The sequence below is a fragment of the Oncorhynchus keta genome, chromosome 17 (genome assembly GCF_023373465.1).
Source record: "Oncorhynchus keta strain PuntledgeMale-10-30-2019 chromosome 17, Oket_V2, whole genome shotgun sequence".
Classification (NCBI taxonomy): domain Eukaryota; kingdom Metazoa; phylum Chordata; class Actinopteri; order Salmoniformes; family Salmonidae; genus Oncorhynchus; species Oncorhynchus keta.
Window position 1 is genome coordinate 39,064,876 of NC_068437.1, and position 11,787 is coordinate 39,076,662.

Here is an 11,787-nt window from a genome sequence, read left to right on the forward strand (position 1 = left end):
CTGAGAGAGCACTGCTCCTATCCCAGCTTCGGATGCGTCCACCTCCACTATGAATGGCAAAGAGGGATCCGGATGAGCCAGCACAGGCATCGAGGTAAACAGAGTCTTCAGGTGCTCAAAAGCCCTGTTCGCCTCAGCCGACCACTGCAAGCGCACCGGGCCCCCCTTTAGCAGTGAGGTAATGGGAGCTGCCACCTGACCAAAACCCCGGATAAACCTCCGGTAGTAATTGGAAAACCCCAAAAAACGCTGCAACTCCTTTACCGTGGTTGGAGTCGGCCAATTACACACGGCTGTAATGCGGTCGCTCTCCATCTCCACTCCTGAAGTGGAAATCCAATGCCCTAGGAAGGAGATGGATTGTTGGAAAAACAAGCATTTTTCAGCCTTGACATATAGATCATGCTCCAACAGGCGACCAAGCACCCTGCGCACCAGGGACACATGCTCGTCGCGTGTAGCAGAGTATATCAGAATATCATCATATACACCACTACACCCTGCCCGTGCAGGTCCCTGAAGATCTCATCTACAAATGATTGGAAAACTGATGGAGCATTCATCAACCCATATGGCATGACCAGGTACTCATAATGACCTGAGGTAGTGCTAAATGCCGTCTTCCACTCATCACCCTTCTTAATACGCACCAGATTGTACGCACTCCTGAGATCCAATTTTGTGAAAAAACCCAGTGCATTAACTCAATGCATTAACTCAACAACCGTATTGATCAGAGGTAGCGGGTAGCTATATTTCACTGTGATTTTATGAAGACCTCGATAATCAATGCACGGGCGTAAACCGCCATCCTTTTTCTTCACAAAAAATAAACTCGAGGAGACGGGTGAAATGGATGGCTGAATGAACCCCTGATGCAGGGATTCAGAGACATATGTCTCCATAGCCTCTGTCTCCGCTTGCAACAGGGGATACACGTGACTCTTGGGATATGCAGCGTCTACCAGGAGATCTATCGCACAATCCCCCCGTCGATGGGGTGGTAATTGAGTCGCCTTCTTTTTACAGAAGGCGAGAGCCAACGTAGTAGCACCAACGGAAACCCCTAAACACCTACCTGAGCATTCTCGAGACCACCCCGTGAGAGCCCTCTGTGGCCAAGAAACAGTGGGGTTATGACAAACTAACCAGGGTAGGCCTAGCACCACAGAATACGCAGGAGAATCAATAAGGAAAAGACTAATCTTCTCCTTGTGACCCTCCTGCGTTATCATACACAAAGGTGCGGTAACCTCCCTGATAAACCCTGACCCTAATGGTCGACTATCTAAGGCATGAATAGGGATAGGCATATCCACAGGAACAATGGGGATCCCTAAACTATGAGCTAGACTTTTATTAATGAAATTCCCAGCCGCACCTGAATCTACTAGTGCCTAATACTGGGAATGCAGTGAAAAATCAGGAAAAGAGACAGAGACAAACATTAGTGCAGCAGAGGGCTCTGGATGAGAATGGTGCCTACTCACCTGGGGTGACGCCAGAATGCCCTGCCTGCCCTCTCTATTCCCAGAGGAACCAACCCGGTACCGACCAGCAGTGTGCCCTCTGCGACCATGAATGGTGCTCCAGCGGGTTGCAAGTTGGCACTATGCATTTGGTCAGGTAGCGTTCTCCTGGCATCTGCCAAACCCAGATTTGTCCGTCAGACCGCTAGATGGTAAAGCGTGATTCATCACTCCAGAGAATGCATTTACACTGCTCCAGAGTCCAATAGCGGCGATCTTTACACCACTCCAGACGATGCTTGGCCTTGTGCATGGTGATCTTAGGCTTGTGTGCGGCTGCTCAGCCATGAAAACCCATTTCATGAAGCTCCCGACGAACGGTTATTGTGCTGATGTTGCTTCTTGAGGTAGTTTCGAACTCAATAGTAAGTGTTGCAACCGAGGACATGCAATATTTACACGCTACACGCTTCAGCACTCGCCGGCCCCATTCTGTGAGCTTATGTGGCCTACCACTTCGTGGCTGAGCCATTATTGGTCCTTGATGTTTCCACTTCGCAATAAGAACACTTACATTGGACCAGGGCAGCTCTAGCAGGGCAGAAAGTTGACGAACTGACTTGTTGGAAAGGTTGCATCTTATTACAGTGCCATGTTGAAAGTGAATGAGCTCTTCAGTAAGGCCATTCTAATGCCAATGTTTGTCTATGGAGATTGCATGACTGTGTGGTCAATTTTATAAACCTGTCAGTAACGGGCAGTGGTGCAAAGTACGTAAGTAAAAATACTTTGAAGTACTACTTAAGTCGTTTTTGGGGGTATCTGTAGTTTACTTTACAATTTATATTTCCGACTATTTTTACTTTTGCTCCACTACATTCCTAAAGAAAATAATGTGCTTTTTACTCCATACATTTTGAATGTTTAACAAGACAGGAAAAGTGTCCAATTCACACACTTATCAAGAGAACACCCCTGGTCATCCCTACTGCCTCTGATCTGGCAGGCACACTAAATACAATTGTTTCATTTGTAAATGATGTCAGACTGTTGGAGTGTGCCCTTGATTATCTGTAAATAAAAATTTTAAAAGAAAATTGTGCCGTTTGGATTGCTTAATAGAAGGAATTTTAATTTTGTAATACTTTTACTGTAACGTAATTCTTCTTCCTCCTCTGACTAGGAGTATGAAATGTCAGACCAATGCGCAGCGTGGTATGTGTTCATGATGTTTATTAACTGAACTACAAAATAACAACGTGAAATAAACAAAAACCGAAACAGTCCTTGAAAGGTGCAGAAAACACGAGACAGAAAATAATCACCCCCAAAACACAGGTGGGAAAAGGCTACCTAAGTATGATTCTCAATCAGAGACAACGAATGACACTGATTGAGAACCATACCAGGCCAAACACATAAACACAACATAGAAAAAAGAACATAGACTACCCACCCCAACTCACGCTCTGACCATACTAAAACAAAGACATAACAAAGGAACTAAGGTCAGAACGTGACATTTACTTTTTCTTTTGATCCTTAAGTATATTTAAAAACAAATACTTTGTGGCTTTCACTTTTACTTGATTCATTTTCTATGAATATATCTTTACTTTTACTCAAGTATGACAATTGGGTACTTTTTCCGCCACTGGCATGAGCTTGTCCTCATTTCTAATACAACATATTGGATGAATGTCATTCATATTCCATTCACCCAGTTCAATGTAATACTGATAAGTTTAGGCTACTACATGATTCTTGAATTTGCCCTATACTCATCATCAGGTGCTTCAACCTAGCCTACAAATTAAAATGTGTAATGTAGGTAAACAGGTCGAGAGACAAATTGGAGTAATCAGTTGAGGCCATGCATTCAATAACACCTTGCACACTCTTGCCTGCACCTAGCTTATCTGAGGTGTAATCATCAGTCCAAACAAGAGTTTATTTTGGACAAATTCAGGTAGGTCCATCTCTGTTTCGTTCCATTTGCTTTCGTTTAGCAAACGTTTTGTAAAATAATATGTGGAATGAAAACACCCCTGATCCCCTACACACACAGCTAATTTCCATAGCAACCACATACAGCATCATCACTTTGCTCATTCTATAATTCCTTCTCGCATATACACACTATCCTCCTCTTACCTTTTCCATTTTGCTTGGACTTCAGTGCATAACACAACAGCTATCTGTGACCAGGCACAACATCTTTATACCATAACCCCTAACCACTACATGGCCTACATCGTTGTCACCATATTAGCTAACATCATAGTCAACAAACTCTAACGAAAGCATTAGTAAACCCACAATCCAATCAATGTGTACAATCATGCAGTACAGTGTACAGCAAGCAGTTAAGCAGTTACACACTGGCGGGCCCCAGTGTCAATACATTTATAAAACCGAAAGCTTACCTTGACTTGGAAGAGCTAACATAAATAGCATTTTTAGCTGTTTGAGTCAGGTTGTTGAGAGGCTAAATTGTCTGCATTAGCTAAGATAAACTAAGAAGAAGAAAAAAATACGATGAAAGATCTCCTTCTCTCCCTCTCTCTCTCTGCTGCTTCTCCTTAATTTTCAACTATTGTCTATCTTCGCTTCGAGTCACCTACTCTCCACACTTTATGCAGTGCTAGCTAGCTGTAGCATATTCTTTCATTAATAGATTAATTCTCTGACCCTTTGATTGGATGGACAACATGTCAGTTCATGCTAAGAGATCTGATAGATTGGAGGACATCCAAACATTTCTGATTGCACAAGTTCAGATAGTAGGCCTTCCTCCCCATTTTGTTGCTAGTGAATAAGACCCAGGTTTGCCGTATCCTCTGCATCTGTTAAACTGAATAGTGAACCCCTCTCAGTATCACATTGGCTATGGTGCGAGATGACAACTGAAACATTCATCTTGATCAGGGGTAATTAATTAATGCGTTAATTAATGGGGTATGCTTTAAGGAAACTGTGCGTAATTAAGAGTTTGACATGACAAGGTTTGAGGCAATGCACACAGGTGAGTGTGTATGTGTGTATGTGTGTGTGCGTGGGGGGGTGACAGTGTTCAAAGACGTGGGGTTTTAGTAGCACCTCTAAACTCTCTATCCTGTGTCCTCTGTCACCCACCACCCCAGGCAGGTAGGGTAGGGTACAGCACGGCTTTGGCATGGCCTGGACAGACATTAGACAGATACTGTATGATAGGTCTCTGATTACCCAGTCAGCTGGAGGACTGGGCCTTGTCACCTGTCAGGTACAGAGATGGAGGGATGAGTGAGCAGAGAGAGGGAGGAGGAGGGAGGAAAGAGAGGGAGGAGAGGAGGAGGAGAGGGACAAAACAGGCAGAGAGGAAGAGAAGCAGGAGGGGATTTGAGAGGATTAGATTCATCACCAATGACAACGTACAGCACAAACATTAAATATATAGACACAAATCATTTCCTCATACTGTACTAGGTGAGTTGGAGAGCCTTCACAAGGAGGATAGTGTGGACTGCCCAGGCAGCAAGGGAGAGAGCGGGAGAGGAGACCTTTGACAGACACGTCTCACCCAGACTGACAGCTCTGTCAATAGCCCCGGGATGGCTGCCCTGATTGACAGCTAGCAGGTGGCTGGCAGAATGGAGTTATCAGGCCGTTTGTCAATCAAACACATCACCGTGGTTACTGCGGGCTGGCTACAGACACACAGCTGCCCAAGGTGATCTCTTGTTCTACTGGCGGAATGTTAGCACACCGGTCGAGCAGTCGCCTGCCTGGATCATGCTAACATTACCGTGGATGGCCACTACTTGTGTGCGTGTTAGGCTTTCTTTATTACAAATGGGCTGATATACACTAGGCTCATATACAGTGCCTTTAGAAAGTATTCAGATCCCATGACTTTTTCCACATTCTGCTACGTTACAGCCTTGTTCTAAAATTGATCAAATTGCAAAAATTACCAAGATTCTCTGGTCTGATGAAATCAAGATTGAACTCTTTGGCCTGAAATCCAAGCGTCACGTCTGAAGGAAACCTGGCACCATCCCTACGGTGAAGCATTGTGATGGCAAAATCATGCTTTGGGGGTGTTTTTCAGCGGCAGGGACTGGGAGACTAGTCGGGATTGAGGCAAAGATGAACAGAAGTACAGAGAGATCATTGATGAAAATCTGCTCCAGAGCACTCAGAACCTCAGACGAGGATGAAGGTTCACCTTCCAACATGAAAACAAACTAAGCACACAGCCAAGAAAACGCAGGAGTGGCTTCGAGACAAGTCTCTGAATGTCTTTGAGTGGCCCAGCCAGAGCCCGGACTTGAACCCAATACAACGTCTATGGAAAGACCTGAAAATAGCTGTGCAAAAATGTTCCGCATCCAACCTGACAGAACTTGAGAGGATCTGCAGAGAAGAATAGGTGAAACTCCCCAAATACAGGTGTGCCAAGCTTGTAGATTCATACCCAAGAAGACTCCAGGCTGTAATCGCTGCCAAAGATTCTTCAACGAAGTACCGAAGTAAAGGGACTTATGTAAATGTCATATTTCAGTTTTGTATTTTTAATATATTTGCTAAACTTTCTACAAACCTCTTTTGGCTTTGTCATTATGGGGTATTGTATGTAGATTGATCAGAAAAAGAATCAATTGTAGAATCAGGCTGTAACCTAACAAAATGTGGAAAGAGTCAAGGGGTCTGAATACTTTCCGAAGGCACTGTACACCTACAGTATGGATGGTTGTCATCTTTGATTTGTATTTCATTTTAGTGCCTCCATGATATCAATGAATATATGTAGTTTTCCATGTCTTTGGTTCCCCTTAAATGAATATTGTTCACATTGTTAATGGGAGATAATGATATGTGTGAAAGGTGCCCCCCCGAATGGAATACAGAAGAAATGAAGGCATTCTACTCCATTACATCTGCCAGGATTACACCCTGAACATCTGGCATAGGATTCTGACTGATAACTGTTCTGAAGAACTCATATTAGGAGATATTTACGAAAACACAGACATTTATAGTGCATGAAAGAGCTTGGGGGAAGTTAGTTTGGTGCCTGCTCACGATCAGACAATTAGTCAGTGTTGAGCTGAAGGATGTATGTGGGTGAATATAAATCATTATGACACTGAGTATAAATTAAGTAAAAAGCACTCAATCTCTCTGTACTCCACACACCACAATACACTTTATTATAGGCAGTTTGTTTCTTACAGATAAATATATTTTCAAGTCCACACTAGAATGTACATCAAGTTTTTTTTCCATCTCCAAGAACATAACCCTATCCTCCCTCTGTCATCCTCCACACCTGAAACTAAAGGACTAAACGGCGGCAAAAAGGCTTAATTAAATTGTCACCAGCATTACAGTTACAGTCACCAACGCTCTGGATAACATGAAAACAGCCTAACCAGCTCTGCTAGGGCAAGTAAAGGTGTTTTCTCATTTGTGTCTGGAAGCAGCTAGCAAGCTAGCCATCGTTAGGCAGTTAGCTTGGGTGCCTGACTGCCGATGTGAGGTCTGAACACTCAGATCATTCCTACTCCAGTCCAGTGTGAACGCTCCGATAGCGAAACTCTGAATTTACTAACTGACAATCTGACAACTTTCAAAATTTACTAACGCCCAGAATGCACTCTGAGCACACTCTGGCACTCCAGATAAAATGTTCGAAACACCCTATGGCTATATGCAGTTGCCATAGCAACATCAAGTCCCACACAATGATGCCATGGTGATATCTCTCCCAGTGGGTGTAGGCCTAGGGGCAGAACCTTCCTGGGAGGTGTAGGGTGTCACAGGGGTGTTGGCACGGGGCCGTCGGAGGCGTCTATCTGGGTACAGGCTGCTGTCGAAGGGCCTGCGGTGAACACACAGGACATGAGTCTTCAGGTTCCCCTTCTGGGTGGCACTGTAGGGGCAGTACCTGCACTGGAAAGGCTTCCCCCCTGGCAGAGAGGAAAGCATTGCTTTAGACAAATCAACCTCCCAGCCCTCCCTACTGATTATACTTCATTGTGTTTAATACTGCCAACTCTCCAGTGCCAACTCTCTAGTGGTAGTCATAAAATATTGTGGACGAAATGATAATAACCCTAGTGGTGGAATCATGGAAAAACAACCCCATGCGGTCCCCATCTAATTCCACCTCTGACTAGTACTCCATGAAACATACTACTTCATTTGTGATTTTGAAGTCCTTTCCTTCTCATTTTATGCACACAAAAAACAACAGAAACACACACACATGCACCCTGGGCTCATGGTGGTGATGAGTGTTGGGCTGAGGAATGAGAGACATCTGCAGCTGGCTACACTGAGCCCTACCTCCATCTCTCTCTCTCCCATCAACTAATCATTTGACTCATTTGTGCTGGGTTATACTCTAATGTTTTTACTTTTACACACACACCATTGCCCTATTCAGATGGGATACGTTTGACTGGGGGAGCTCCGGTAATAGAATTATGTGCACGAGCACAAATCACCACATCAGCCATTTTAGTCCCGTCTGAATCTGGCATGTCAGTCATTTTTACTTGGCAAGAAGGTTATTATCCCAGCTTTAAAAACCTACTGTTTTTCAGCAAACTCCCTGGTCCTCTGATAATAATCGTCATCCCTGTGTTTTGAGGGATATTACAGAGTTTAACATGTGCTGCACCCAGTTTGGGTAAGAACATGGGAACAAATGGATGCTTAAAACAAAGTGCTATGCAAGTAGCATACAGATGAATGAACTGCCTTGTCATATATCTACTTCAGCCTCCAGGCTTCCGTCATAACGGTCAATTTTGAATGAGGATAACAAATTATTACAGGAGCAGTTTGGTAAAACAAATCCCATCCGAATCGTCCACTGGAACAACGGACATGCTGGGGCAATAATTACATAACCAACGTTCTATAGTAACACAAGTCCCGTGCGAATAAGGCTTATGTCTAGATGTTGTCTTGTGCTATTACAGGCCTGGTTACAGCACAACTCATCTCCATGCTTTCTTTTTGGAAGAACTCCACGGCTTCTTCTATCATTCATGATTACAGTAAACTGTTATGGGATGATGTCATATGACCTCAAAAAACACGCAGCCACAACCTTTTAACCTCTCTCTTCCTCTTCCTCCTCCCCCTCCTCCTCTTCCTCCTCCTTCTGTATGAAATGGAAAGCTTTCTTTAACATCTACATAGAAAGTAATTTTGGTGAAAAAATTTAAAAAGCCCGCAGAACGAAACCCTCCACCTATTGGTGTATAGTAACCAGCAGTACAGGAAATGAGACTGTCACACATCTGTATGTCCTCTGTCTATCACTGACCTGTCTGAATATCACTGACCTGTCTGTCTATCACTGACCTGTCTGTCTATCACTGACCTGTCTGTCTATCACTGACCTGTCTAGCTGTCTGAATATCACTGACCTGTCTGTCTATCACTGACCTGTCTAGCTGTCTGAATATCACTGACCTGTCTGTCTGAATATCACTGACCTGTCTGTCTATCACTGACCTGTCTGTCTATCACTGACCTGTCTAGCTGTCTGAATATCACTGACCTGTCTGTCTGAATATCACTGACCTGTCTGTCTATCACTGACCTGTCTGTCTATCACTGTCCTGTCTAGCTGTCTGAATATCACTGACCTGTCTGTCTATCACTGACCTGTCTAGCTGTCTGAATATCACTGACCTGTCTGTCTATCACTGACCTGTCTCGCTGTCTGAATATCACTGACCTGTCTGTCTATCACTGACCTGTCTAGCTGTCTGAATATCACTGACCTGTCTGTCTGAATATCACTGACCTGTCTGTCTATCACTGACCTGTCTAGCTGTCTGAATATCACTGACCTGTCTGTCTGAATATCACTGACCTGTCTGTCTATCACTGACCTGTCTGTCTATCACTGACCTGTCTAGCTGTCTGAATATCACTGACCTGTCTGTCTGAATATCACTGACCTGTCTGTCTATCACTGACCTGTCTGTCTATCACTGACCTGTCTAGCTGTCTGAATATCACTGACCTGTTTGTCTGAATATCACTGACCTGTCTGTCTATCACTGACCTGTCTAGCTGTCTGAATATCACTGACCTGTTTGTCTGAATATCACTGACTTGTCTGTCTATCCCTGACCTGTCTGTCTATCCCTGACCTGTCTAGCTGTCTGAATATCACTGACTTGTCTGTCTATCCATGACCTGTCTGTCTATCAATGACCTGTCAATCTAGCTGAATATCATTGACATGTCTGTCTGAATATCACTAACCTGTCTGTTGGAATATCACTGACCTGTCTATCTGAATATCACTGACCTGTCTGAATATCACTACCCTGCCTGTCTGAATATCACTGACCTGTCTGTCTGAATATCACTGACCTGTCTGTTTGAATATCACTGACCTGCCTGTCTGAATATCACTGACCTGTCTGTCTGAATATCACTGACCTGTCTGTTTGAATATCACTGACCTGTCTGTCTGAATATCACTGACCTGTTTGAATATCACTACCCTGTCTGTCTGAATATCACAGACCTGTCTTACTGACGCTCTGGGAACTAAAATATACATTTCAATATATATATATATATATATATACAGTTGAAGTCAGAAGTTTACATACACTTAGGTTGGAGTCATCAAACTTATTTTTCAACCACTCCACAAATTTCTTGTTAACAAACTATAGTTTTGGCAAGTCGGTTATGACATCTACTTTGAGCATGGCACAAGTATTTTTTCCAACATTTGTTTACAGACAGATTATTTCACTTATAACTCATTGTATCACAATTCCAGTGGGTCAGAAGTTTACAGTGCCTTGCGAAATTATTCGGCCCCCTTGAACTTTGCGACCTTTTGCCACATTTCAGGCTTCAAACATAAAGATATAAAACTGTATTTTTTTGTGAAGAATCAACAACAAGTGGGACACAATCATGAAGTGGAACGACATTTATTGGAAATTTCAAACTTTTTTAACAAATCAAAAACGGAAAAATTGGGCGTGCAAAATTATTCAGCCCCCTTAAGTTAATACTTTGTAGCGCCACCTTTTGCTGAGATTACAGCTGTAAGTCGCTTGGGGTATGTCTCTATCAGTTTTGCACATCGAGAGACTGACATTTTTTCCCATTCCTCCTTGCAAAACAGCTCGAGCTCAGTGAGGTTGGATGGAGAGCATTTGTGAACAGCAGTTTTCAGTTCTTTCCACAGATTCTCGATTGGATTCAGGTCTGGACTTGGCCATTCTAACACCTGGATATGTTTATTTTTGAACCATTCCATTGTAGATTTTGCTTTATGTTTTGGATCATTGTCTTGTTGGAAGACAAATCTCCATCCCAGTCTCAGGTCTTTTGCAGACTCCATCAGGTTTTCTTCCAGAATGGTCCTGTATTTGGCTCCATCCATCTTCCCATCAATTTTAACCATCTTCCCTGTCCCTGCTGAAGAAAAGCAGGCCCAAACCATGATGCTGCCACCACCATGTTTGACAGTGGGGATGGTGTGTTCAGGGTGATGAGCTGTGTTGCTTTTACGCCAAACATAACGTTTTGCATTGTTGCCAAAAAGTTCAATTTTGGTTTCATCTGACCAGAGCACCTTCTTCCACATGTTTGGTGTGTCTCCCAGGTGGCTTGTGGCAAACTTTAAACGACACTTTTTATGGATTTCTTTAAGAAATGTCTTTCTTCTTGCCACTCTTCCATAAAGGCCAGATTTGTGCAATATACGACTGATTGTTGTCCTATGGACAGAGTCTCCCACCTCAGCTGTAGATCTCTGCAGTTCATCCAGAGTGATCATGGGCCTCTTGGCTGCATCTCTGATCAGTCTTCTCCTTGTATGAGCTGAAAGTTTAGAGGGACGGCCAGGTCTTGGTAGATTTGCAGTGGTCTGATACTCCTTCCATTTCAATATTATCGCTTGCACAGTGGTCCTTGGGATGTTTAAAGCTTGGGAAATCTTTTTGTATCCAAATCCGGCTTTAAACTTCTTCACAACAGTATCTCGGACCTGCCTGGTGTGTTCCTTGTTCTTCATGATGCTCTCTGCGCTTTTAACGGACCTCTGAGACTATCACAGTGCAGGTGCATTTATACGGAGACTTGATTACACACAGGTGGATTGTATTTATCATCATTAGTCATTTAGGTCAACATTGGATCATTCAGAGATCCTCACTGAACTTCTGGAGAGAGTTTGCTGCACTGAAAGTAAAGGGGCTGAATAATTTTGCACGCCCAATTTTTCAGTTTTTGATTTGTTAAAAAAGTTTGAAATATCCAATAAATGTCATTCCACTTG

The 11,787-nt window shown here is 43.4% G+C and overlaps 1 long non-coding RNA gene across 6 annotated transcripts; it reads right to left on the reverse strand.

Annotated features, from left to right (window-relative positions):
* Window positions 1–2,685: 2,685 nt before the first annotated feature.
* Window positions 2,686–9,821, reverse strand: LOC127908282 (uncharacterized). 6 transcript variants are annotated; one of them, XR_008066574.1, is made up of 3 exons: window positions 9,453–9,821; window positions 9,277–9,410; window positions 2,686–9,069 (listed from the first exon to the last, which is right to left on the reverse strand). It is a non-coding gene; the product is annotated as an uncharacterized LOC127908282 (long non-coding RNA). The 6 variants fall into 6 exon arrangements; XR_008066576.1 differs by adding an exon at window positions 9,116–9,161 and having other exon boundaries at window positions 9,277–9,821; XR_008066577.1 differs by adding an exon at window positions 9,116–9,180 and having other exon boundaries at window positions 2,686–9,027; window positions 9,277–9,821.
* Between the last annotated feature and the right edge of the window lie 1,966 nt (window positions 9,822–11,787).